This window comes from Pinus tabuliformis, chromosome 1_2, assembly GCF_031772625.1.
Source record: "Pinus tabuliformis cultivar Carrire ecotype Pingquan chromosome 1_2, CPIR1, whole genome shotgun sequence".
In the NCBI taxonomy this organism is placed as follows: domain Eukaryota; kingdom Viridiplantae; phylum Streptophyta; class Pinopsida; order Pinales; family Pinaceae; genus Pinus; species Pinus tabuliformis.
Genome location: NC_142298.1, coordinates 867,152,180 through 867,179,988, shown reverse-complemented (window position 1 = coordinate 867,179,988; position 27,809 = coordinate 867,152,180). Strand labels below are relative to the sequence as shown.

At 31.2% G+C, this 27,809-nt stretch overlaps 1 pseudogene; it reads right to left on the bottom strand.

The window, feature by feature from the left end:
- LOC149208681 (cellulose synthase-like protein E6) overlaps nucleotides 1-6,946 on the bottom strand; it is a 42,322-nt pseudogene extending 35,376 nt beyond the window's left edge.
- Nucleotides 6,947-27,809: the final 20,863 nt, after the last annotated feature.

Below are 27,809 nucleotides of genomic sequence, written 5' to 3'. Positions count from 1 at the left end.
AGAGTGACGGTAAGCTTCTTATGTTGCCTTATATGTATATGGTTTGATTTATACAGGAAATGATGATTTACTCATCGCTGATTTCAAAGAAGTCATGATAAGTGAGCTTGAAATGACTGACTTGGGGTTGTTAAGCTATTTTTTGAGCATAGAAGTGAAACAAACAAAAAATAGTATTTTTATTTCCCAAGCAAAGTATGTAGCAAAAATTTTGGAGAGGTTTAATATGAAGAATAGAAAGCCTACACCAACTCCAACTATCATGGGGTTGAAGTTAAGCAAAGAATATTGCAACATCAATGTCAATCCGACATGATACAAAAGTATTGTGGGCAGCTTCGTGTATTTAACGGAAACTAAGTTAGATATAATGTATCGAGTAAGCCTGGTGTGGAGGCTTATGGAGACACCCAAGGACACACATTGGCAAGAAACCAAAAGGATTCTGAGGTATGTCAATGGGACAAAGGAGTACGTTATTTTGTACACTGCAACAAATAATTTTAATTTGTTTGGTTATACTGACAATGACTGGGCAAGAAGTGTTTATGATAGAAAGAGCCTATCGAGATATGTTTTTAATTTGGGTTCGGGAGCCATTTCATGGGCCTCCAAGAAGAAAAAGATAGTGTCATTGTCAACAAAAGAAGTTGAATCTGTCATTGCAACAACAACAACGTGTCAAGCAGTTTGGATGAGAAGAATGTTGAGAGATTTATGCCACGACCAAGAGGGAACAACAACTATTTTCTGCGACAACAATTCCACAATTGCATTATCAAAGAATTTTATTTTTCACAAGAGGACCAAGCACATTGATGCTAAATATCATTTTATTATAGAGTTGATTAACAATGGTGAAATTGTGTTGCAGCACTACAGGTCATAGGAATAGTTTTATGACATTTGCACAAAGCCATTGGGACGTGAAAATTTTGTTTATCTCATAGACTGTTTGGGAATTGTCAATGGCATAATTTGTGATTAAGGGGGAGTGTTGGAAACTTAATGCCAACCATCGTGTTAAATACACTAGCAACAACCATACTAGCATAGTAGATTTTGTTTATAGGTTCATGTTCTGAGAAGGAGTACACATCAAACCATTCTTCAACACACATCAAGTAATTAAGAAAAAAATAGAATTTAATGAAGGGTTGGTGAAAAAGTATGGTCAAATATTTATTCTGGAACTATTACATACACTCTGCAACATTTGCAAGTTCATAAAATCATTTATTTTGTACAACTGCTCATACTATGTCTTAATACTTTCACTTTGTCATAAATTAATGTGTTGAAATGTTTTTTTTTTAAATATACATGTGTAGAAGTATTTAAAAAATTATTCGAGGGTGTAATTCTTAGAAATTTTCAGAGAGAAAATCGTGTAGCAAATTTTGGTGGGCATGTGAGAACAATTTGTTACAAGGTTTTACAAAGAGTTACTCTGCAACTCCTAGTTAATGTAAATCACAGTAGAACTTGTTTTACTTGGTGAAGGACCTGCAATATCCATATGAATGTATTTCATGCATTAGAATTAAAAGCCAAAATGTTTATTGTGTTCCTCCATTTTACTCTATTTTACTATGTTTTGATGTGCGTTAAATTTTTGTGTTTTAAGCTCCTGTCTAGTTGTGATATGATCTCCAAAACTGAAGTCTCGAGTGAGACTCCTCTCCTCTACCCATAAATTCTTTCATAAAGATACATTCAGAAATAATTATAGACCACAGAGCATGCAAATACGAGGAACTAAACCATAGGTTAGTATATACATGGAAAATAGAAACCATAGGGAGTAGAAACTATAACACGTTCGTTGGGCTATTAGTGCTCATTGAATACCATGCACATAATAAGAAAAATTACTCACAACCAATTCAAATAAGCCGACAACCCACCTCTTTTGTTGAATTACTGTACCAATTAAATTATTTGGATCAGACCCTAAAGATGCCATTCGCCTTGGATTGCAGTAAATAAAATTCCATCCTTTACACTGTATAACAAATCCTGTCAGTACATCCTCAACAACACAACCATATATCATGCCAACATCCAAAAGAAAAGTAGTAAGTTTAGCAATCAATATCTTGCTACGTGGTCTCATGATATGATTACGAATTAATAATGGAGTTTAGAATTTTTCCTCTTTTCCTTAGAGGGTGTTGTTTTCGTATGTGAAATTTGCAAGCTCTCATGCATCTTTCAACATATTTGATGAATTTGCTTCATCTTTCGGAATGATTTCATCTTCTGTACAAATAGTGGAGTATGACACAGTTTTATGATGTTTTGAGGACCTTTGTTTTCACTCACTTCTGCATAATACATCCCTGCGATGAATGCATCATGCGACTGTGTAAAATAGACCTTTAATTCCGTCCAACCTTTTATATTTGATCTTCATATGAATATTGATAGGTCGAATTATATATGCATTTATCTATAAATTTTCACATGATTTCACAGATGTCAAAAATGTATATGCTCACCTGGAAGATCGTCCTCATATTATTTTCATAGAGATCATTCTTTGTGAGGCCATGGAAACTTTGAGGAAATTGGACATAGGAAAATTAGTGACCTGCTTTGGGGTCCAAGAAAAATAACATGGCTTGACGAAGTGCTTCACAATTGTCGGTGTACATGTCACAATCAAGAGTGAGAATGAATGGAGCATTTCTCATTATGCCAAAGACTCTTATCTTCCAACAATACAAATTACGTCCTGTAATATTCAACGACCTTAACTAGATAGTATTTCTAAACTTATTTATCGCTACTCACTTGGAAATTAGAACATAAGATATGAGAAATGTCTACAACTTACTTGGTAATTAGAACAACATACATGAAAATATATTACCAAAACATTAAGAGCATAGGCCTTGTAATAGCGGGCGATTCTAGGTCGCTTGTCACGCGAGACATATATAAGACTAGGCAGATCATTTCCTTAAATGTCCCTATCCTCTCCCTTGTCCAGTGAAATATGCACTTGAAATCAAAAGATTCATAGAAAAGAAGATTTACTAGATTTTGAATATGGTCTAAGAAAGGTGATGTGATCTCAACTAGAGATTTGATGGGAAGGACTCAATAAGGCAGAAGACCTAAACTATACTCGGATGATCTCGCCTACTTCTTCTAGAAAGCCATTCCTTGAATCATTTGTATTCTATTTGTTTGTGTGCTGGAACATTACCCATTTCCATAGCCTTATAGATTCAACAATCAATTTCAAATACATTTTCTGATAGAAGATGGCAAAATAAAAAGAAACATTGTTTAAAACTATTACAAGAAGTAATATAAATAAAAAACTACAGCTAATAAGTTAGTTTGGGGTGTCTTCCAAGATATAATGCTAGCTCCTTACATTCACATGCATCTAGTCTCTAGTGAAGTGAAAATTCCTATTTTCAATAGCATCGGCATTTGAGAAGTAAACCTTTGCAAATCTGCCTTGAATGGTGTAGTTATCTCAAAATGGAAGCAAAATATTTGCAAAATGCGAAGCTTCCAAGATAGCATAAAATTTAATGGGGGAGTTGGAAATAATGACTGCAATAGAAAATAGGCAGATTTTATTTCTTAAATGTTGGAGTGTGTTGAGAAATTTTCTCAACAATATTCTCTTACCTTAGAGTTTTTTGAATCTAATATACATTATATAATTGTGTAATAGAAAAATAATAACTGTGTAATTTGGTTTCATAGGTGTAATAGGAAAATAATTTAGTGTGTGAGTGAAATATTGATTCTTTTCTCGGTATCAGAGCTGGGTCAACACCTCTATCATTAAAGGGGTTGGAATATGAGCTCATAGTTATTGTGTGCTTTTCTAGAATCATTGTGAGACATGAATCTATCTATGTGATCTATGGTGCATGTGTCTTAGTCATTGGATTGTTGAGGAGCGTTGTTGCAGTGATTGTCAAGACTTTGTGGACATGAGGGCACTATTCCCGGGCATCACCAGGGTCATTTCATTGACTTTTTCTACAATTTGTAATTCAAATCCATGCGCTAGAGTCACCGAGGTCTGTTATTTTCTTCCATATGTTGTTAATTGGCATCGTTTAATTAAATTAGTGGAATTAATATTAAAATTGTTTGGGGTCATTCAAATTATAACCTATTGATTCCTATAGATAGTTGATTAACACATTATGAAGGGGTAGCTATTTTGATAGGCCGAAATGATTATATTTTTACTTTGTGTAGAAGAGAGGGCAAAACGTACTACAGGTTTCCAAGACACGAGCTAAAAGTTTAATTTTATTTTTTTTTGGGCCTCTTTTAAAATGGAATATTTGGCATTGGAAAAGTTTGATGGACATAATTTTCATACCTGGAAAGTTAAAATCCAGCTACATATGATGAATAAAAAATTATGGGGATTAGTAAATGGTACCGAAACAACTCCTACTAATCCCACTCAATTAAGTGCTTGGGAGAAAAGAGAGGAGAGAGCTAAGTCTATAATTGGATTATCTCTCTTAGATTCCCAACTTCATCTCATTGATTTGAAGAAATCTTCTGCAGAAATATGGGAACATTTAAGTTAAAAATTGGGGAAAAGGCGGTAAATGCAAAGTTCTCATTAAAATTACAACTTTTTAAACTTAAAATGCAGGAACATACATCATTGTCTACTCACATTAATGAACTAAAGTCTATTATGAATCAATTGGCAGAAATTGGTACAAAAATAGATGAAGAAGATGCAAAAGCTCTATTGTTAAATAGTTTGTCATCAAATTATGATAATAATATTTTTACATTAAGTCAAATGTCCACGAGAAAGTGGATGAAATTATTACATCACTCTTAGTAGAAGAGAAGAGGGTGAAATCAGGTAACAGAGAGGAAAACTCACATGTCGATATGACGTTGTTTTCCAAGGGAAGAGTCAATAAAAACAGGAACTCGGTGGAATGTTTTTACTGTTGAAGACATGGACACACAACATTCAATTGCAAAATTCGTGCTAGAGATATTTTGAATGGAAAAATTAAATAGTCAACTAACGTAGCCCTTTCTAAAGATACATTAGATGTTGTCTCTGAAAAATCAATAGATTATGACAATGGTTTTGAATTTGTTGTCGAGCCTCTCAAACCTTTTTAAAGCATAGTTATTTAGTTATGTCATATTTTGTATATTTTGTGATGCCAGATCTTGTCTAACCTACAAAATGATTAATGGTTGGACTCTGCAAGCAACATTAACTAATTTAAACTTTCAAGTTACATTTCTCAATTAGAGAATCTCCAATAAATTTCTAGCATATTTTTATTTTTTCTTTTGAATTACAAAAACTGATTAATTCATTTGTAGATAATCATATATATAATTCTTCTTCTATCATTATTAAAATTTGGATGAGTTGGAATCTCATAAAAGGAATCAAAGCTTTCTGTTTTTCTCCAAAAAACCTTCGATTTCTTAAGATTTTTTCCTCCTACAAATCTAATTTATTTTCTAAACCTAATAAAAGAAACTACTTCTATTTATATCCACAAAAGAGGATAGTATTTCTTATTTTTCAAACACAATTACTATGCAAACATTCTAATCTTTAAACTAAAACAGAACTAATTTACTAATAAAATAAATGAATCGAATTCCTTCCACATTTCAATTGTTTTTTTTTCCAATTTCATGAGTAAGATGCTCCGGAATCATGTTGACTATATGTTTGCATATGTATGATTGAGAGTTAAGGTTGTATGGTCAAATTTTGAACACATTCAATACCTAGAAAGCTATCCTAGATAACTATGAGACATAGTGAGCTATGTCATCTGATAGATGGGAGCTTGTCCATAGGATGGTTCTCTAATTGGTTATTTTTTCTGACAATTATAGTGAGCTATGTAGTTTGGAAGAATAAAATGAGTCAATATTGTTGATCATGTAAGATTCTCAACGATGGTTGGAGACAATTTTACCTTAAATGAGTGAAGTGGGAATTTCAAACACTATGGAGGAAAAATAGTGTTATACGTGAGACTTCAAAGTGGGTAGAAGTGTCAATGCATACCATATTTGATAGGTGTCATTTATATGTGGAATGAAATTCATATAATAATTCAAGAGTTAAGGGAGGGAGTTGGAAATAATTCTTTCAATAGAAAATAGGAAGATTTGGTTTGTTAAATGTTGGAGTGTGTTGAGAAATTTTCTCAAAAATATTCTCTTATAATAGAGTTTTTTTAATCCAATATGCACTCTATAACTATGATGTAATTTGGTGTGAGACGTGTAATAGAAAAATAATTTGGTGTGTAAGTGCAATATTGATTCCTTTATGGGAATCCTCCATCCTGAGAAACATAACATGACAATTTTCCTACAGGATAATCTAAGGCAAGAGTGGCCAATGTTGTGTTTTCTACAGTCAATGGAGGTTCCTTGATAGGATCGTTGGTGCATATACATATATCTACAGATGGTAAATCGTTCTTAAATATGTCCATTTATGAAGATTAATAAATATTCATTTAACATATCCATGAACACGTTGTATAAAACCATATTTAATTGTGGTTATACAAGAAAACATACAAGCAAAATATCACCTTTGAGAAAGCATTTTTCGGAAGACCTTTCGGTAAACTGGCTAGCACTTGAAGGCCTACTCTGAAATCCAACTGTATGTGAAGCATAATTCTGTGACAAATATCAAAATCCGTGGCGAATAGTTTTCACTTGGAATACATATCAGGCAATAATATATGAGGCCAATTATTAGAAAAAAATCGGTACAAGCATAAACTATGTATATGAAGGATATCTTTTCGAGTGTCATATACAGAGGAAAGTCCTTAGGCTCCACAGGAAACTTTCTTGGGTTATCAGAGACAAAGTAAATCTTATTTTCTTGGTCGTTCCTTTGTTTACCGATAACTTTACTCAATGTTGCATGCATTCTTATAAATATTCCAAGGTCCTTCACATATTTTCATGCAGTCAACATATTTTGTGGCTTACTTTTGTTTTGATAATTAATGGAGGAGGACAACACACTCGGTATCTGATGAGATCATTCAAAACAAATTTTTACGCTCAGAAAACTTGATCACTCTATTACCACTTAATTTTATTTATACAATGCGATGAAGCTTCTGGATGCCTAGATTTTTGGTTGTGATGGCTTCTTCAAGAAGCTAGTTGAACTCTACAGAAGCCAGGAGACAATCTTCCTACCTAACTCAATTAATGTGAAAGATTGGCTGGTTAGAAATAATGTTTTCCAACACTCCCCATCATTCCAACCACAAGAAAAACATACAAAATACCCTATAGAATAAGACACAAACAGCCTCTCAATTGACATGCTTGTTGGACTAAGGCCCAACTAGGCTTACAACAAAATATGGATTTTCTAGAATACATAACATGCTTCTACAAAACTCAAATTTGTCCTTCCTAAGAGGCTTAGTGAATATGTCAGCCACATTCTCATTTGTATTACAATATATTAAGTCAATTTCCTTTTACTATACTTTTTCCTTTACAAAATGACATTGTGTGTCTATATGCTTTGACCTTACATGACATACAAGATTGTTTACCAATTTGATGGTGCTTTTATTATCACACATGATCATTGTAGGTTCTTGTTGAGCTTCTCCAACTTCTTCAAGTATCCTTTTAAGCCATATATCTTTGCAGGTGGCACTAGATAAGGCTTTATACTCTGCTTCAATTAATGAAAATGAAGCTATTGGTTGTTTCTTACTACTCCATGATATAGCTCTCGATCCTATATTGAACACTTATCTAGTGATGGATTTCTTGTCATCTGTATTTCTAGCCAATAAGAATCAGAATGACATGTCAATTCAACATGACAATCATTAGTATATTCAATACCAAAATTGATAGTTCCCTTTAAATATCGAAGGACACTTTTTGTAGTTATCCAATGGGTTTCATGAGGCTTATCCATGAATTGACTAAGTATGCTTACTGCATAAGAAATATTTGGTCTAGTGGTAGTGAGATAATTCAGTTCCCACTAATTGTCGATACAATGTTCCATTCACCTCCTTTGTTCCATCATCACTTCCCAGATTGATATTTTGTTCTAATGTTGTACTCACTACTTTACATCCATTCATATTAAATCTCTTTAGTACCTCATTTGTATATATGCTTTGAGTGATTAATGTCCTTCCATCATCTCTCCATACTTCAAGACCCAGACAATAGTGCATCTGTCCAACATCCTTCATCTCAAATTCTTGTGATAACTTCTTTTTTATATCCTTAATCAATTTATCAGCACTCCATGTTATTATTAGATCATCAACATATATAGAGATTAATACTATATCTCCATTTCTATTTGTCAAGTAATATACAAATTTGGATCATTGTTACTTTTGTTAAATCCTTGCTAAAAGAAGAATTTATCGATTTTCTCATACCAAGATCGGGGCGCCTGTTTTAGTCCATATAAGGCCTTTTTCAACTTACATACAAGATGTTTTTGTCCCTTCTTTACAAATAATTTTGGCTGAACAAGATAAATTTCCTATTTTAAGTCATAATTTAGAAAATCTGACTTCACATCTAATTGATGTAGCTTCCAATAATATTTAGTGGCCAATGCTATCATTATTATGATTGTGTTCATTTTTGCAACCGGAGAAAAGGTATATTCATAATCTATACCTTCCTTTTGTGAATAACCTTTTGCAACTAATGTTGCCTTATACTTGTCTATGCTCCAATATGCATTAAATTTTGTTTTGTACAACCATTTTGATCGTATAGGAACTTTATTTTTAGGTAATTTTGTTAATCCCCAAGTTCCATTTGTCATTGTAGAGTCATATTCTTCTTTCATAGCTTCCATCCATTCTTTACAATTTTTAGCTTGTTCATAAATTGAAGGCTCAAAAAGAGCTATTACTTGAGGTATTAAATCATAATCTTTATACTTAATAGGGGTTTGAGTTTGACGTATTGACCTTCTTACAGGTTCATTACACTGCGGAGTAGCTTCTCCTATTCTTATTTTTGGTGGAGTGCCTTCATTACTTCTTTGTGGAATTTGAATTCTTGAAATGTCTTCTGGAGTGTCCATGCTTTCTTTAGCTTAAAGTGAATCCACAAGTTCTTCTACTTCTTTAAATTTGTCATAAGTAGGATACTATACATTATGTTCACCTTCTTTTATTTGTTTATCTGTATGCTCATGAAATGTAACATCTCTACTTGCAATGACCTTGTGAGTACTTAGATCATACATTTTTTAGATCATACATTTTATATGCTTTTTGATTAGTAAAATATTCAATAAAAATGCATTTCATGGCTTTGGCATCTAATTTTCTCCTATCCTCTTTAGGAATATGAGAAAAGGCCTTGCATCCAAATCTCCTTAAATGACCAACTTTATGTTTAAAACCATAAAATGATTCAAATGGTGTTTCGTGCTCAAGATACTTTGTAGGGATTCTATTTTTGAGATATATAGTTGTATTAATGGATTTAGCTCAAAAACTATTAGAAAGTCCTTTACTTTTTAACATACGATGAGTACATTCAACTAATGTTGTATTCTTTCTCTCAGCTATTCCATTTTGCTAAGGTATATGTGGTACTGTAAATGGTTTCATAATTCCATTTTTCTTGAAATATTTGACTAAATCTCCTAAAGTGTACTCACCACCTTTATCTAATCATATGATTTTAATGCTCTTTCCTGTTTTCTTTTGAACCATACTTTTGAGTTCTTTAAAGTATTTAAACACATCACTTTTATTTCTTATAAAGTACACCCAGATGTATCTGGTGCTATCATCAATAAATATAAGAAATTAATATGCTCCACCAAGTGACTTAGTTTGCATTGGACCACATACATCGATATGCACTAGTTCAAGTATTTCATGTTTTCTTCTATTTTCATGCACATGAAATTCTCCCCTATGTTGTTTTCCTAGTGCACAACCTTCGCATTCAAAGTGTTCACCCTTAATATTTGTAAGGCCTTCTACCATCAATTTCTTTTGTAGTAACATTAGGTCATTATGATTTAAGTGTCCATACCTTTAATGCCAAAGCTCTATATTTATCATGCATGGTGATGCAAAATCTTGATGTCATTTCTTCATTACATCAATCTTGTATAATCCTCCAACTCTCATTGCTTTTGAAACAACCTTGTAGGTTTCCTATGTATCCTTTACCAAACAATGTGATTTCATAAATTAAAATTTTAAATGTTGATCTCTAATAGTAGAGACAAAAATTAAGTTCTTCTTTAATATTGGAACATACACCACATTTTGAATTTTTTTTTTCTTTTCCATTAGGCATCGTAGCACTTATCACCATATCCATTAATTCCATGTGACCTATTATCTCCTAAATAGATGTGTGCACCATTATTAACGTCATGATAAGTATCAAACCAATCTCTGTTGTATGACATGTGGATTGATGCACTTGAATCTATAAAGGAAGTATTATCATCATCAATTTCCACTGATAAAGAAGCATTGAACTCAAACAATTTAAGATTTATAAAATCATGATTAATTGCTTCATATCTATCAACACAATTCCTGAATGCCTTCTTTGTTTAAATTTATCAGACCTTTTTTTCATGCAATTCTTAGCAAAATGACCAGGTTTTCCATAGTGATAACACACATCGTCTCTACTTGATTTGGCATTTGTCCTTGGTGAAGGCATATGTTGAAATTATTTTACTTGTCTCTTTTTGCATTTTCTCCCATTGTTTGCCTTTGAAGGACTACTTCGCTTTAGCCAGCAATGCTAAATCTGAATTGGGAGATTTATGTTTAAGACTTCTTCTCCACTCTTATTCTTGCATTAGTATACCTTCCAACTCATCAAATGTAGGATCCTTCTCTCTAGCTAAAATACTAGTGATAAAAATTCGATATTCATCAAGCATTCCATTCAATGTCATAGTAACTAAGTCTGTACTAGATATTGTTTCACCAATGTCACCTAATTTATCCTTTAGATCCTTAATTCTAAAAATAAAATTGTTGATTGTTTCACATTCTTCCATTTTAATTGAAAGAATATTACTCTTTCAATACAATATTTGATTTGTAGTCTTCATCTCATACAAATTTTTGATAGTGTCCCATGTCTCCTTAGATGTTTTGCACTCTCTAATATGTGGAATAATATTGTCCTTAACAAACATCCACAAAATCACCTTCGCTTTATTTTCTGGTAACTTCCAATATTGAATTGTAATATTTGTGGCTTGAGGGGGCACTGACTTGACTTCAGCTCTAGACACAATCATCCATATATTATATCATTCCATCAACGTTTGTAGCTTAAACTTCCAATTTTCATAGTTTTCACCATCTAGCTTGTTAGCGTAAGATAAATAATATTCTGCCAATACGTTAGCCATGATAATAATATTATAAATCCTCCAATCACTAAATACCAATAACTGTAATGAATACTTAATCACAAATACAATTCTTCAATCACGAGTCATAAATTTATATTAAACTTCACAACTCAAAAATATTATTAAACAATACGTCTCCTTCCTTTTCTTTTTTTTAAGTTACAATTTTATTATTATTATTCCATAACCACAAACAAAGCATGATTTCATCATACTACCACCAATATTTCAAGAGTCTTTCTAAAATAAAAATGACAATTTTAAAAAGGTTAAGAGGTCAATCACTAATCAACACCAGAGAGAGGATTTCACTTAATTGCAAACTTCCATGAACTTAGAAGCCCAACCTCTAAACAATGACCACAAGCTTATTTTTACGACCACAATTTACTTTTTACTTATGACCAAAATTTACACCTTTTTTTTCACTTAGTTCGAACTTGATGAAACACCATTGAAGTTTTATTCCTTACAGGATTTTTAACATCATTTTTTTCATAAGAATGTAAGGAAAAAAGGCATATAAGCACCAATAGAATATCAACAGAAAACCATCATGGTATATACAGTTATCTTCAAGGAAATATACCCTTTTATTCTCTCTTTTCCAGCAACCACGCTTTTGGCAAGAGCTAAAATGCAGGCACATCTTTTCATGGCTTCCTTCAATGTTCTGCTAGACACTCAAAAGCAAACTCTTTTCCCTGGTTTACTCGAGACACAAGTCTAAGCTGCTTTCATATAACTGATGCCTTCCACAACTTCTCACGCTTCATTATTCAAACTTCCCCACACAGACTCCACGTTTACAGCAACGCCACTTGCAACAGAACTCTCGCAGTGATGCAGGAATCTCTTGCTTCACACAAGCTAAAAACTTTGGCCAATTAACCTAGAAGCTTAATGCGCTACACAGAAAATCTCTCCAACACACCCTTAGCAATCTCTCACACTACTCCAACACACCCTTAGCAATCTCTCACACTAATCGCTCACAGAGAAAGAAAACCTCACACTCTGGAATCTTGACTTGGCTCTAATACCAACAAAGTTTGACACTCAGAAAACATGATCACTCTATTACCACTAAGTGATAAGCTTCTGGACAACCTAGATTTTCGGTGGTGATGGCTTCTTCAAGAAGCTATTTGAACTCTCCAGACGCCACGGACAATCTTCCTGCATATACAATCTTCCTGCATATCTCAATTAATGTGGAAGGTCGGTTGGTTGCAACTAATGTTTTCCAACAATTCCTTCGATAAGGATTGCTATGGCATCTAAAAAAATCACCAGAAATGAAAAATAATAATTAATGAATACGAAACATTTTAACTTTGTGAATGACTTAGGACACGACAAAATGCACTAAACACAAAATATGATATGTAGAGTTTTGGGATAACGCTAGAATCATGGCTATCAGAAGGTTTATTTTGGTTATGGGAATGTCTTTTTAATAATATTTTGAGATTGTTTTGTTAGGAAGGTTTATTTTTGACTAGATTGAGTAGAATAAAAAAATAAAAGAAAATTTAGATACCAAAACATCATTATAAAATTATTCGATGATCTACAAAGTAATGTTTGTTTTCACGGTATGTTTGTTATGAAATTATTTTCTTTGAAGGTACGCAATACTTTAATGTTTTTGAATTTTTTTTAGTTGGTGTATCTTCTTTTGTTATGCCTTTATATGAAGAATTCTCATTAAACTAATCCACTAAAACATTGGAGACCCTTTCTAACTTGAAATCATTCACTTGTTTCAATAAAGCAATGTGAAAGGCAACTCACGTAACCACTACTTCAACAACAAAAGTCTCCATTTTTACAATGTTGAGATTTATTTAAAAAATAGTTGTCTTTTTTATCTATTTAATTAGTTTTATTAATTTAAAAAAAATCATATAAATAAGTGTTATGGTATTAAGTCATAATATTGTAACAAAGCTTATTTACAAATAAAAAATATCATAATAAAGTGGTATAAATCTTCATAATTAAGAATCTTATTACATGTTTATTTTTTAAATACACGTAAGTTTAACTTTATATTGATTATTTTTAACAATAATATTGTTATTCTGGATTTTAGACATCTATGGTTTTTATTTTCTAAGTTAATATCCGGAGAACCCACAATAATACCCATATTCCGTCAACGTTTCAAATCCCAACGTTCTCCGGATACTAACTCAAAAAATATTGTCATTCTTCTTATTATTTTTTTTTATTTTATCAACTTACCATATATAATAAAATAAATACTTTAATACTTATAGTATTTTTTAATCATTTAATTTATATAATTATAAAAATATAAATTACATATAAGACTACCCTGAACTTTAAACCGATTTAAATACAAATTACTAATATAAATTACATGAAATATATCAATTACATATATAAGACTACCATGAACTTTAAACCAATTTAAATACAAATATTTAATTCATATGGTTCATTGCATTGAGAGGAATTTTGTCCTCAAACAATAGAATAGAATTGTTCAAGTGTGTAGCTTATTAGCCTTACGGGAATAGAATTGTTTGTGTAGCTTATTAGCCTTATGGGAAAAGGGTCATAGAATAGAATTGTTCAAGTGTGTAGCTTATTAGCCTTAGGGAAATAGAATTGTTCAAGTGTGTAGCTTATTAGTCTTATGGGAAAAGGGTAATATGGGTAATATCATCAGTAAAATGAAATATCAAAAATAAATTAATTAATTTTATTTTATATTTTAATATTAAAAATAAATTATTTTAATAAATTAGATAGTAAATTAAAATCTTTTTATTTTTAAAATAAAGCAATTAATTTAAAAACAAATGAATATTAAAAATGTTTTCCTGGGAGAGTTTTTTTAAATGAAAAAAAAGAGGTTCCGTTTTTGAATTTGGACATATTTGTAATAATTTTATATTAATATTTATAATAATTTTATTTTATAAAAAATTATTATAAATTTAAATATTAAGTACCATACAATAAGTTAATAATTAATTTAGTTTTATTTTATTTTATCTTTTAAATATTAAATTATTACAAAAACAACAAAATTTATAGTAACTGATATTTATTTCTATCAACTACAGGTCCACTTAATTGTACTAATATATAACTTTAAAAGAATGGATTTGTTGCATAACGACAGTACCTTTTATGTTTTCTAAAAAAAATCTACCTATAATCAAAGGATACAGAAATGTGTCAAGATATGTACCTATGATCAAAAGGGAAAGATATATGTATCAAACTAAAAGACCAATAATGTAATTTTTTCCAATTAAAGCACACGGAAATGATGTACATCTACTCTCTAATTACTCTCTTAAAAAACCACATTACTAATGACATTATCGTTAACGAGTTTAAATTTTCTGTCGTTTAAATTGAATTTTCAATTCAATACCTTTTAAATTTGGATTAAAAAATTGGATAGACAAGGACCAAAAAGTGACAACGACTCCCAATGAGATCAACGTTAGATCAAATCACCAATGAAATAATTTAATACCAAAGTTTATGGTTTATCAATGAATTACATAACTTTGAAAGAAATCGGCCACAATCCATAACCATGTCCTGTAAATGTAATATATTTTTGAGTAATAAGATTCGGATACTGTGTAATATATTTTTGAGTGATAAGATTCGGAGAGTGTGTAAGAAAATTATATTCTATTTTGAGTTTTGTCATCTCTATTTTGTTAAGAGAAAGGTTGTTATGCAAGAATAACGAGAGAGTTTATGAGGATAATAGTTCAAATTATATATAAAGAAATACAACTATAAAATTGCAAGATAAGAGATAATACAACCTATATTAAAGAAGAAATTGTAGAAATTTTAAGTGCAAGAATGGTTGTTGGAGTAAAAGATGTTTTTGGGCGAAAGTTGAAATCTTTTTGTATTAATTGTTGTTGCAAGTAATAAGGAGATGTCATTTTGTTAAAGTAAGCAAGGAGAATCCCTCATTCCTTACTATCATAATGTCTACCATACTAACAACCCATGTCAATGTTGGTGAAGTCACTCACTCTTGAAATTAAAGTCATTTTGTCTTATAGGTGCGGGCATGTAAAAGACAAATACATGAATCGTTACCATGGAGAAGACGTCATGTGAGAATGTTATGAGATTGGTAGCCATAAAGAATAATTGTCATGGTGAAGATGGCATGTGAGAAGGTGTTGAGATTGGTAGCCATAAAGAGGACATGAAGGGTGAAAATTTAGTAGAGCCATGAGTTGTGAAGTTGCCACCCATAATTGATCATGTGAAGGTGTGAAGGGTATGTGAGTGAGGTTTTTCACCATTCATTTAAATATATGTGGTAGAAGTGATAAGGATAGAGTTTCATTTGCATAGATTTATTGTTAATAAGTGGTTACAAGTTTTTTTTTTGAGTTTATAAAGCTTAAAATTCATTCACATATTCTTATTTAACTCAATCAACCATGTTGAATGGAAAAATTTATCTAAATTTCATGTTAAAGTCGAAGACGTTGATGGAAGGCTACAAATTTTGGCCTATTGTGTTTAGAACTTGTTTATGGCCAAAATTGACCATAATCAACATTAAAGAAAACACTCGGCCAGGGCCCCATTTAGACCCTTATCCACTTGGGATGGTGAATTCACCCAGTTATAGGCCCGGGTGCCTCAACCTAAAGCTAACCTAAACTAAATGCATAAACAAATGTAAACTAATCTAAATGCATAAACTAACTCTAAATCTAGCTTCAACATGCCACTGTAGGATATTACTTGTCGATACTAACAAGCAAAGGGAAAGACTTTCCCTTTTGCGACCACTTGAAAAGGTAGTCTTTCATGTTAGCTTAAATAAGGGCTCAACCAAGCCAATGGATGCTTGGTCATGTGAAAGGATATTTTTAAGAATGTATTCCTAAATGTAAATGTGTATACAATATCATCTAAGATAAAAATATAAAAATTAAATCCTAATATATCTTAACGAGGAAAAAATATATAACTATTCCTAATCAAGAGCAAGAAAATGTAATATGAACTAGCTTGAACCCAAAATAAAATAAAGCTAATAGGTGATAGAAATAGTTCTAAGACCTATTACTTGTGCAAACAAATATGCACATGCAATTATCTGATAAGTAGTTATCAAATTTGTATGTACATATATTTAGATTCAAATGAGATTTTCATTTGAGCTAATAGATTGTGTTAAAATATAAAAATATTTATTTTAAACAACAATAATAAAACAAAACAAATATGACATTAAGCTAATAGAAAACTAGCAACTTAATCCATACAGATAGAAAACTAGCAAATTAATCCATACAAACCAACTCAAATGCATTAATCCATACAAACCTACTCAAATGCATTATTGAACTGTAAATATATCTCTATACAATCTTGCAAGATAGATTAACTATGATTCAAATAAGCATGAATTATTCTAATCTAACAATAGTGTTGGAAGAGATAATCATACCCATGAAATAGACGATAAACAAGAATTAAATGATGCCTTTATGAAGTCTCCGAACAGGAAGTAACGCTCAATCATAATTACAAAAATAGGGAATTAAATCTTGGTAGCCCAACAAGTAGCAAATTTTCTACATAATAAGTCTCCTACAATATCCCAAAAAAGACTCTTTTTGTAGATAATTGGTACCCGTGGTTCATCTTCAAAGGTCATATTTATAGTTTTTACAAATGAGATTAAAAAATGGAATCCATTTCAATGAAAGATGAATATATTTTTTTCTTTTGATTTTAGAGCTGAAAAGATCTATTTTTTCTCTTTTGGTTTTTTAATCCCATTTCTTTGAAAATCTAGGTCATGATTCTTCTTAACAAATCCTACAAAAGTAACAACATTAAAATTAAAAATGAAGATAAAACTTAGATATAAATCAATTGGAAACAAAGTTTACAAAAGAAAACCAATATAATTAAGTAATATAAATTAAATATAAGAGTTACATTTCCTTGTGTCAACTTTTTCCTTGAAAATGAGTTATGTGAAATGAATGAGTGGCAGTAAAAAGGTCCTAGCAAATGAAATTTCTCCAAAAACACTCTTAAAATCTCTATTGGTTGTAAATTCACAACCTTGATTTATGCTATTTTTTGGAGCACTAAATGGTTGTATCTGATCTAATAACTATTGCCATATTATTCTGCTCTCAAAAACCTCATAAATTACATTTGATCCAATAAGTATTGCCAAAAAAACCTCATGAGTTTAATTTGGTTTAGTAAATCTTGAAATATGATACTTTGCAGTTGAGTCTCAAAATAAAAAAATACTGATTGAAATATATTATGTTTATAAAAAATTCTGGACATGTTTTATTTATTATTTTCTAGGTTTTTAATTAAATTAAAAATATTAAAATCAACTTTATAAAAGGGGGTGGTCAAACTTTGTATGGTTGAATGTTCTCATGTATTATATGTTGGAAAGACGTTAATCGTGAAAGGAGGCAGGAGAGGCCCGTGGGTGGAGAATGGTCTCCCCACTCCACTATTATTTATTAAAACTAAACTAATTTTGCCTCTTCTTTATAACCTATGATGGATAAATCAACCATTTTGTCGAGATACAATTTAACGACTCAAGAAATCGCAGTGCTGCCCGGGACAGAAAAACAATTGCGTTTATAGTCATGAATATTGTCGTCCTAGAAAAACTTGTCGTCTCACTCTCTGATGGTAAGAGTTTTTGAATGGGGCTTGAGGGCTGGTAACGAGTGATCAAATTTGAAGGGCTGGTCTTAATTTTATTTGGAAGGGCATATATTTATCTAACTTTTTAAAGATGAAAAGCTATAAAAAAATTGTACTTCTATTAACAAGTGTTTATTAAATAAACCCTTTATAAGAAAAAACCAAAATGAAATGGTGTCCTAAATATTTAAAATTTGAAAAGTGTCTACATTAAAACACTATAAAATCTCAATAGAATTTAGTAAATAGGCAAACATTTTTCTCAAATTCTATTAAAAAAAGGTAAACATATGTTTCTTCTATTCATTAGATGATCTTCAAAAGCATTTGAATTTACATCATTGAAAATATAAATCTATTTGCACAATGGAAAAGGTTGTTTTAGTTTTCATTTGTTTCTAATTTATACTATATGTTTTGTTCAGCTTGAAGCAGTTTAAAGCAAACCAAAGAAACAAATATATACCTTCAACAACCAAGGGAATTGAACTTTTCTCTTAACATTGCTCAGTCAAAGAACACTATCAATAGACTTTCATCTCCATTAAAAACTTCAAGCTCTATAGATTCAAAAATTTATGTAATTAATAGGAAAGTTTTCTATATCTAATAGGGAAATATTGTAATATGTAATACACATCTACAGTGTTCTTTATGTACGGCTTGGTTGGTCACTTTTTTCTACTTTGAAATTGGCTTTCAAATTTGGTCCTTACAATGAATTCAATCTTGGTTGATGTTTTTTTCTAATAATGCGGTTTTTTTTTGTTGATGTTTCTTTCTAATAATGTGGTTTCTTTTCATTAACAATGTCATTTAATTTTTCTATGATTTCAACATCTCCTTTAAGACCCTGTTGTGTGTGGAGCATGATTGTTCTGAGGTCTTTTGTTTCAACTGGATCTATACCCCAGGAAGTGTGTACACCCCTCCACGTCCTCCCGGCGGGGGTCCAGGGGCCATCAGTCCCCCGGCGGGGGTTCAGGGGCAGCACCCCTAAAGCCAAAAATAGATGTAAAATTGCCTTGTAAAAGTATAGTAATTTCTAGTCAATCTGGGCCATTCATTAGGCGGATGATCTCACAGTAGAACTTATGTTTAGTTTGGGGTTTTTTTTCCCTAGAAGGCAACCCCTCTCTTTGTATGAGGGCATTGTATTTGAGGCTGTGATATAGATATGTATTCTCTGAGCGAGAAACAGAGAGGTGAGACTGTGAGAGAAAACAGAGGATACTACAGTGGATCTGTTGTAGGTTGTGCCTCTTCATTTTGCTGGATAATAGAAATGAAGGACTGGTTGTTGAGGGTTGACGTAGCCCAAACTAGGTGAACCACGTAAATCTGTGTCTCTCTTGTTTTATGCGTTTTCTTTGTTTATATTTCTACAATATTTTATGTGTTCCATTGCTCCGTAATATATAATTTTCTAACAGACCCTTCATAGCAACAACTACATGGATAGCCACATGCACTCCTTATTTCCTAGATGTTGAATGGAGAGAATGAAGCAGGAGACACAATAGTAGTTGTATGGATAGCTATTGGCATTCTATATCTTTTGGGAAGACCAATAGAGGAAAAACAAAATTAAGTTGTAACCCTGTAGGCAGACCAATATTTGGTTGTATGGTTATGAATAAAGTACCGGAGTTTCATTTTAACACTTGAGAGTTCTCCCTAGTTCAAAACTCTACATAATTTTATGGGAAGCACACTTATTATTTCTCAATTTTTTTTGTAGTATTAATTTGTATGTTTTCAAAAACTAGAGAGTTAATAAAGAAAAACTCTTTTAAGATAACAAAAGAAATGCGGGGTTTTAAATAAATCTTGATTTATAAATGTTGCGCTTAATAGTAAACTTGATTACAATAAGTTCAAATGGCAACAATGCTAGGCTTTTGTAAGAATTTTGGTTGTCAGCCATGAAATCATCTAAAAATAGAAAAGAGATGGTACTAGTTATTTATGAGAGTATAAAAAATGTTCATGAATCACTAAGTGCAGTTACCACCATCTAATGGGGTAATTTCATAAGTGAACAATCTTGTCTGAATGGTTGGTTGACAAGAAAGAGAGAAAAAATTGCAAATTATGAAAGAAAATGAAGATATAACAGAAAATGTCTATGGTTATGATGTAAAAATGTCAATACTATCACTTTAAACGATTTTTAAGTTTGATAAAATTACATCTTTAACTAATCTGTTTCATTTATTACTATAAAATGAAAATTTATTCATTTATTACTATAAAATTAAGAATTTAAATTGATAAAGAGATTAGTTTGTCTATATACCTATGTTCGCTAAAAAGAAACCATAAAGAAAGAACCCTATCATCCTTATTATACTATCTCAAGATTTCCATGTCGAACATCAAACTTTCAAAGTAATGATGTCCTCATGGAAAATGTAAGTAACCCTATCGACCTTATTATACTATCTCAAGATCTTTATGTCGAACATCAAAGTAATGTCATGAATATGTCCTCATAAAGGTAGGATGGAAGATGTTTTCATAGTGGTAGGATGATCAGTACTCGAAGATATTCAACATCCTCAAAGATGTTGGGTATTTCAACTATGCATTGAATTGTGCCTTGAAGCATCTCAACAACTCTCCCCATTGAAGACCTCAATTCCATATCATACTGTATGCGCCACAATGTAGTCTTTACCACTCTCTCTTCTTCTTCCCAATCTATCATTAAATCCACATCCTCTTCAAGCCTCGGTTCCAACATCTCTCTCAATATGATCCCCAACTTCATTTTCTCCACTGCAGACACTGGGAACTGATAGCCCATGCATTTTCCGACACCCTCCATGATCATATGGTGCCATAACATTACAATATTTATCCCACTCACAATCTCTAAAAAAATGATGTCAAAGTTGTATATGTTTGCTAATGGGAATATTTCTCATCCACTCTGGCATTAGATACCCTCTAGTGTCTCTGATCTCGTGTTAGAAAGCCTCTAGTGCCTTTGATTGTGGAGAAGCAGAAAGTACGTTCTCTATCCACAACTTGGCCAGCCCAAAGTTTGGTACTTTAGGAGTGATATTTTCATTGAGAGGATGTTTTGGGGTTTGATGTCATAGTGAAGACGCTAGTGTAGGCATTCCTCATGCAAGTACCTGATGCCTCTCACCATGCCCAATGTATCAGGTAGATGGTAGTAGTTATTTACAAGATGAAAAAAAAAGGTTCATGAATCACTAAGCATAGTTATTACTATCTAATGGGGTAATCTCATAATTGAAGAATCTTGTGTTAATGGTGGGTTGAGAAGAAAGAATAAAATTTTGCAAATTAAGGGAGGAAAATGGAGATACGACATAAAATGTATGTGGTTATGATGTAAAAATGTCAATACTCTCACTTTAAGCTATTTTTCAGCACTGGACAAGTATGAAAAATATCGTTTCAAATGATGAACTACATACATGTTGAAGGCCATTGATTGGGACAATCAAGTCACTTTCCTTTATCGACACTAGCTTCATAAGCTTCATAACTCCCTTTCGAATACCCTCAAAAAATGAATATATGAAAAATTACAAATTAAAATACTTTAATGGATTGATTTTTGAGAGTTGAGCATAGCGAGATGTAATTACAAGAATAAGTAAATATAAGGAGACACAAATCCACATCAAACCTTTGGGTTGAATGGAAGGATTAAGAGATTCTATTTTATACACAGTGTAACCTCTATGGTTCTCATTCCACAACAATTTCATTGTTTCCTCCTCTGGAAGGGCAAAAGGCCACCAACTTTGCTCAAACACTTAGTCCAAAAAATCTTCATCGATTCCATGATGGACAATATCAAAAAAATCTAGAGTCCACACATGACTATATAAATATCAATCAACCATTCCATACATAATAATTTTAATTTGTTCTGCCTATATCAATGAACTAAATGAAAAGCAATGGAAATGAAAGTTAAAAATTAAAATTGAGAGTTAAAAATGCCTTGCAAACTTGTGTTGCAATAGCCATAAGGTTGGGATTAGAAAGATCAACGCAGGCAAGATTCACAAGCTCAGAACAATCTACCTTAGTCATTGTGAATTCTTTGTCTTTTGTCATTTGTTTCTTTTGAATCTTTGATACCTTCAAAGATGCCCCTGGTTGATGTATTCCAATAGATAGCTACTTATCCTCTGCTATTAATGAATCTGAAAAGAAACCTATGTTATCAATGAATGCAAACAGAAACCTCAGATCACGACTACCAACTCTATAAGTGTCACCATTATGATTGATGGCCTGGGAATGCATGAACAACCTCCATTACATCCCATTGCACTTTATTTAGTGTTAATAGAAACTTGTGCAGACTTTAGAGTGCTAGATCAGTCCAAGAACTAGAATTTTCTGAAATTTCATACGGACAGGCAGCCCTTCATAAGGAATTTTATAATATTATTTAAATTTTTAAAAAAACTTGTAAAAATCAAAATTTTAATTTCTTTTGACTGGTAAATTTCGCTGAGCATTTCTTTGATGCGCTAGAGAGCTTCGGAAGGGTTGTGATGTGTTCAAATTTGAAGATCGCTGGCAACTGATTTGACTAGCCAACTTGATGGTCACGTGAGTGAGGTTGAAATATAAGGAGAGTTTATTATGCCCCTGCCCTGCTTCCCTCATAACTATGCACTTATTATAATATATGGGACAGGGATGAAGGGCTCGACCACAATGGTTCTAGCCTTGGGCTCTTTTAATACATTTTTTCTCATTATTATTTTATTTAAAAGTTTTTTTATTATAATATTTTATTATATTTGTTTAATTTTGTTATTGGATTTATATTTATGATTTAAAATATATTTAGAACATATTTTTTAATTGCAATTATGTTATATAATTACAATAAAGTTTAAAAAATAATTAATGTTAAATTAAAATTATATTTAAATAAAAATTAAATTGTTAATTAATTAAATTACCAAGATTATATAAATATTTAGAAAATAAATTTACATATTTTTATCAATAAATTTATGCCAGTTCATAAAATAAATTATTAAATATATATATTCATGTTTTATGCCGCGATGAAAATGACTCGATTTTGAAGAATCACAACTCTCAAACTGTGTGGTGGAATAAAGTGATTTTTTTGTCCTTGCAAAGAAATACTAAATAATGGTATTGAAAGTATCCAGTTATTCATTATAGGTGCATCATTATTAACAAAAACAAATGATGGTAATGCATGGTTTATTGATTCTAATGCTCCTACTCATATGTCATGCAAATAAAGATTTGTTTGAATCACATGATGAGACCAAACATGGTTATACTATGTATTCAGGAGATAATGGATCACATCAAATTAGAGCTTATGGAGATGTATTTGTGATACTCTCTAGTGGTTAGGTGATAAACAGTTATAATGTGATGTATATGTTAGGAATAAAGAAAATTTTAACTTAAATTTCTAATATTATAAATCAAGATTTTAAATTTCAATTTATCAAGTCATGATATGTTATAACAACATACATGATTATTACACAGTTGTTACAACATTAGTTAGGTCAGGAGGACTCTTTAAATTCGTAATGTGATGTATTCTAAGAATAAAGAATAATTTAACTTTGATTTCCACTATGGTAAATCAAGAGTTAAAAGTTGAATCTATCAAGTCATGATGTGTTATAAAAACATATAGGTTCAAATTAAAAATTTGTTGCAACATGAGTTAGGCTTGGAGGTCTAATGGGGAAGAATCATCAAGCATGGACATCTACAATTATGTTAATGAAAGAATTATGACATCAATTGTATGGAATTATAAATTAGAATGGTATTATGTGTAATTTCCTTGTAGAGAACCAAGCACCATTTTTTTAATTAACAAACTATGTTCATTTTTACAAACGCATAAAGATAGTTTTAATTTAACACAACTCCTAGAGTAAGGCCAATCCTTGATTAGAAGTCATTAAGAAAATAATTTTGAAATTAATTCAACTTATTTAAATATGGAATTTATTATGTCCTTAAATTACCACCTTGATTAGACAAAAGAGTTCAATAAAATAAGAGAAAGATGATAGATAATTTTCTAAAGGTTTATACTTCCCACCTAAGTTAATACCTCACATCCATTTAAAAACAACTTACAAGGGTGTTTATATTTTTAGTAATTTGTTGTATGGTTGCCCATTGTGGAGTATTATGGTTTGAGTATAAAATTTGATTCCTACCCACATTCAAGTATCTACCCATAATTATGATAGCCAAAGATATGGAATCATGACTAGAATATGTTATAATAAAATTATATATATATATATATATATATATAATGAGAAATCAAACATAAGTTCTAACTTTCATTATGTACTCCATTCTTAATATTTCTTTTTTTACTATCAACAACACATAACAAATTGTGTTGACAATAAACTAAATGATTTTATTAATTATTAAATAGTTAAACCTATCTCCTAATAATGGGAGACAATTCCTAATGGGTACGTGAAACACATCGTCATAATATGCATATTCTACACCTCACCTTTCAATGCCTCCTTTTTCACATCTCTACATTATCTAATAATGGAGCAACATCTATAAATATTGTTTACATGATTCGATGTGTTGTCCCTTTATTTTCATATGGGTTTTCAGGATCACGATTGGAAGGTAACCATCAAAAACTAAAATCATGTTTGAGGAACTCTCAGTCTGAATGGCGATAACTACATTCATGCTACTCAAATTTTATTTTATATCCCATCAACATTTGCATCAAATGTCCTTCGAGATGGTTATCAACATCAATGAATTGACTACTTCAGGGTTTCGTTTCATTTTTGAATAGGGTAAAGGTCATAGATTCCATGAGAAGCCCCAATATTGGTACCAAATTTGATTAAGTTCTCACTGTAATATGAAGCTGAATTAGACATTATCAATGTGGAAAGATGTAAGAACCCTTTTGATAAGCTAAGGTCTTATAAATTTAGATTGTAATTTAGGGTTGGTCGCATTTCTAGGTGAGGTGCATCTAAGGACACAAAGTAAAGGAACACAAGTTCGATTTACTCACTCATATGGGAGTTCAATACAACCTCATATTGCATGGGTTAAGTCATAATTAATATCTAGTTTAGAAATGATACTATAATGGAAAGGAATTACAATCATGCATAGAGGCTTAGCTGTAATGTCAACAAGTGTAATATGCATCGTTGTTTCTTAATACCTACTTCTTATGCAACAAGTAATAACATAACTTATTGTAACTAGGATAAAAATAATGCTACTACTATGTAGAAAAACTATATATCTATAACAATTTTTTAACATATTTTCTTCAGTAAATTACTATGTTGAGCAGCACAGGTACTTGTATAGTTGCTATATTAAATGGAATGAGAAGAAAATTAAATTTTATATTCATCCTATAAATAAAATTATTATTATAACGATAGATGAAGTTGTTTGTAAATAAAATGTTGAAATCTATAGGTTATAAAAAATTTAAATTGTAGTAGAACATCTTTAAATTAATTTTGTAATTGTGAATATTATTATGAACCTTATTTAAAGTATATCATAATTAATAATTTTTAAAGATTTCAAATATAATTTTATTACATAAAAAGACATAAAGTGAAGTTGAATATTTAAACTTATGAATTATTTTAATATGAAATTAAAATTTAGTTTTAAAATACATATTTACTACTAAATCTTAAAATAATTTAATTTTAAGATACAAATATAGTTTAAAGTATCAAAGTTTGAAATTTAGAAAAACTCAAAATAATGGCCATTATATTTTTTGTAAACGTAAAGATGTCTGTGAAATTACATAATTGAAAATTATTAATGAGTTAATAATACGTGGACGAAACAATGGACACAATATTTATCAGTGAGTTGGCGACGGAGATAGTGCATCCAGTTATTGTTTTATGCTTTCAGAGCACCTCGAAATGTGCCACAGTAGGACAAGAGAAATTATACAGACAATTGATGGCCCATTCCTTGGATGCCCTCACATGTTTTGACATCATGGATACACATGACGGAGGGCTCCCGAAGAATTACTTTAATGAATATTACGAAATGGATATCGTAACAAGATGACGTCTCCAGGTTGGTGGCATGGGGTCTGGTAGAAGGGATTTATAGCGGGTCTAGAGATAATCTCCAAGCTGTTTTGGAGACTTGTGCACTCATTGGGTCCATGGACAATGAAAATGTTTAGGGTGGGGAGCCTACCCATGATATGTTTAATGAAATACTAGTTCAAGATTCTCTAGACGAGAATGGGTTGGCATAGAAACTATTTGACATAATGTGTAAGTCAGATTGGGTCCCCAGGTTTGTTTGGTATCCTACTAAAAGCTTCCTTGGGGTGATCGTGCAATCATCAAAACCAGTAAATAAAGGTTTTGGGAACCTCTCTTTTCATAGATTCCCAATTTTCATTAGATCATTGTCCGAAGAATCCCTTTGCATAATGGTTAAAGGAGAGGGCTCTGTTATTATGCTTGTTGTCATCATTTAGAAGCGTGCATGAATTCCTATGGTGGTGATGAGGCTCCTTTTCAAAGGAAGGAAACTCAAAATTGAGGATGGTCTAAAAAATTATGGAAGCAAGAGAGATGTGTACATATCTTTTGCTACATGTATAAATGGTGTTTCCAAGGGTAGGAGCGAAGCCTCGGATTCGAAGGCCAAGTTCTTTAAGGAGGCCTCTAAACCCGGTTCCAATTCTCATATTCCAAAAGAACTTTCAACTCAATATTTTGTCGTGGAGAAATCTAAGGACATCCCAAAGTTGTCAATGAATGTTATCTCTCAAATATAAGGGTAGAAGGTTAAAAATGTAGGGAAATTGTATGTTGCTTTAATTGTTTTTAGCCCTCGTCATATGCCCTTCGAGATTGGATTCATCAGAACTGGTCCCAGAATGTCGAGATTTTTTTTGTTCAAACATTTTTTTCATGGTTGAATTTAAAAATTTGGAAGATCATCAGAAGGTTTATGGACATTAACCCAAACACTACGAAATATCTAGACACTCTAGTTTGGGTAAGGCTCCCAAACTTACCGCTTCACCAGATTCAGTTAGAGATCCTAGAAGATATCATAGATTTAATAGGTCACTTACTTAAACTGGACAATGATAGATTAGCTAAAGGGATTATGACTTCTATTTGAATATGCATAGAAGTGGATCTTAGTGAAAGTTTATCAGAAAAAAATATCCTTGTGTGTGAAACATATTTATCGATCAAATGAGAAAAACACTGATTACCCCTTTTTTTTGAGGTTACAAAAAAATCACCCGATTTTGAAAAGTGGTTATTTAGAATAAACATTTTTTTTAGCATATTCTTGACACTCTAAATTTTCTTATGTAACATTTTTTTTAAATGTTAGTGATTTTCATGTTGATTTCGAAAAGTGTTGATGCAACATAAACATATTTTTTCTTTCTGGATCAAGTATGAACATTTTTTTAAAATGTTAGTGATTTTCATGTTTATTTTGAAGAATGTTGATGCAACACCAACCCTAGTTGTTTAGAGGGCTTATTTTTTACACTTTGAATTTTCTACTATATTAAGTGTGGATATTTCTTTTTAAATGT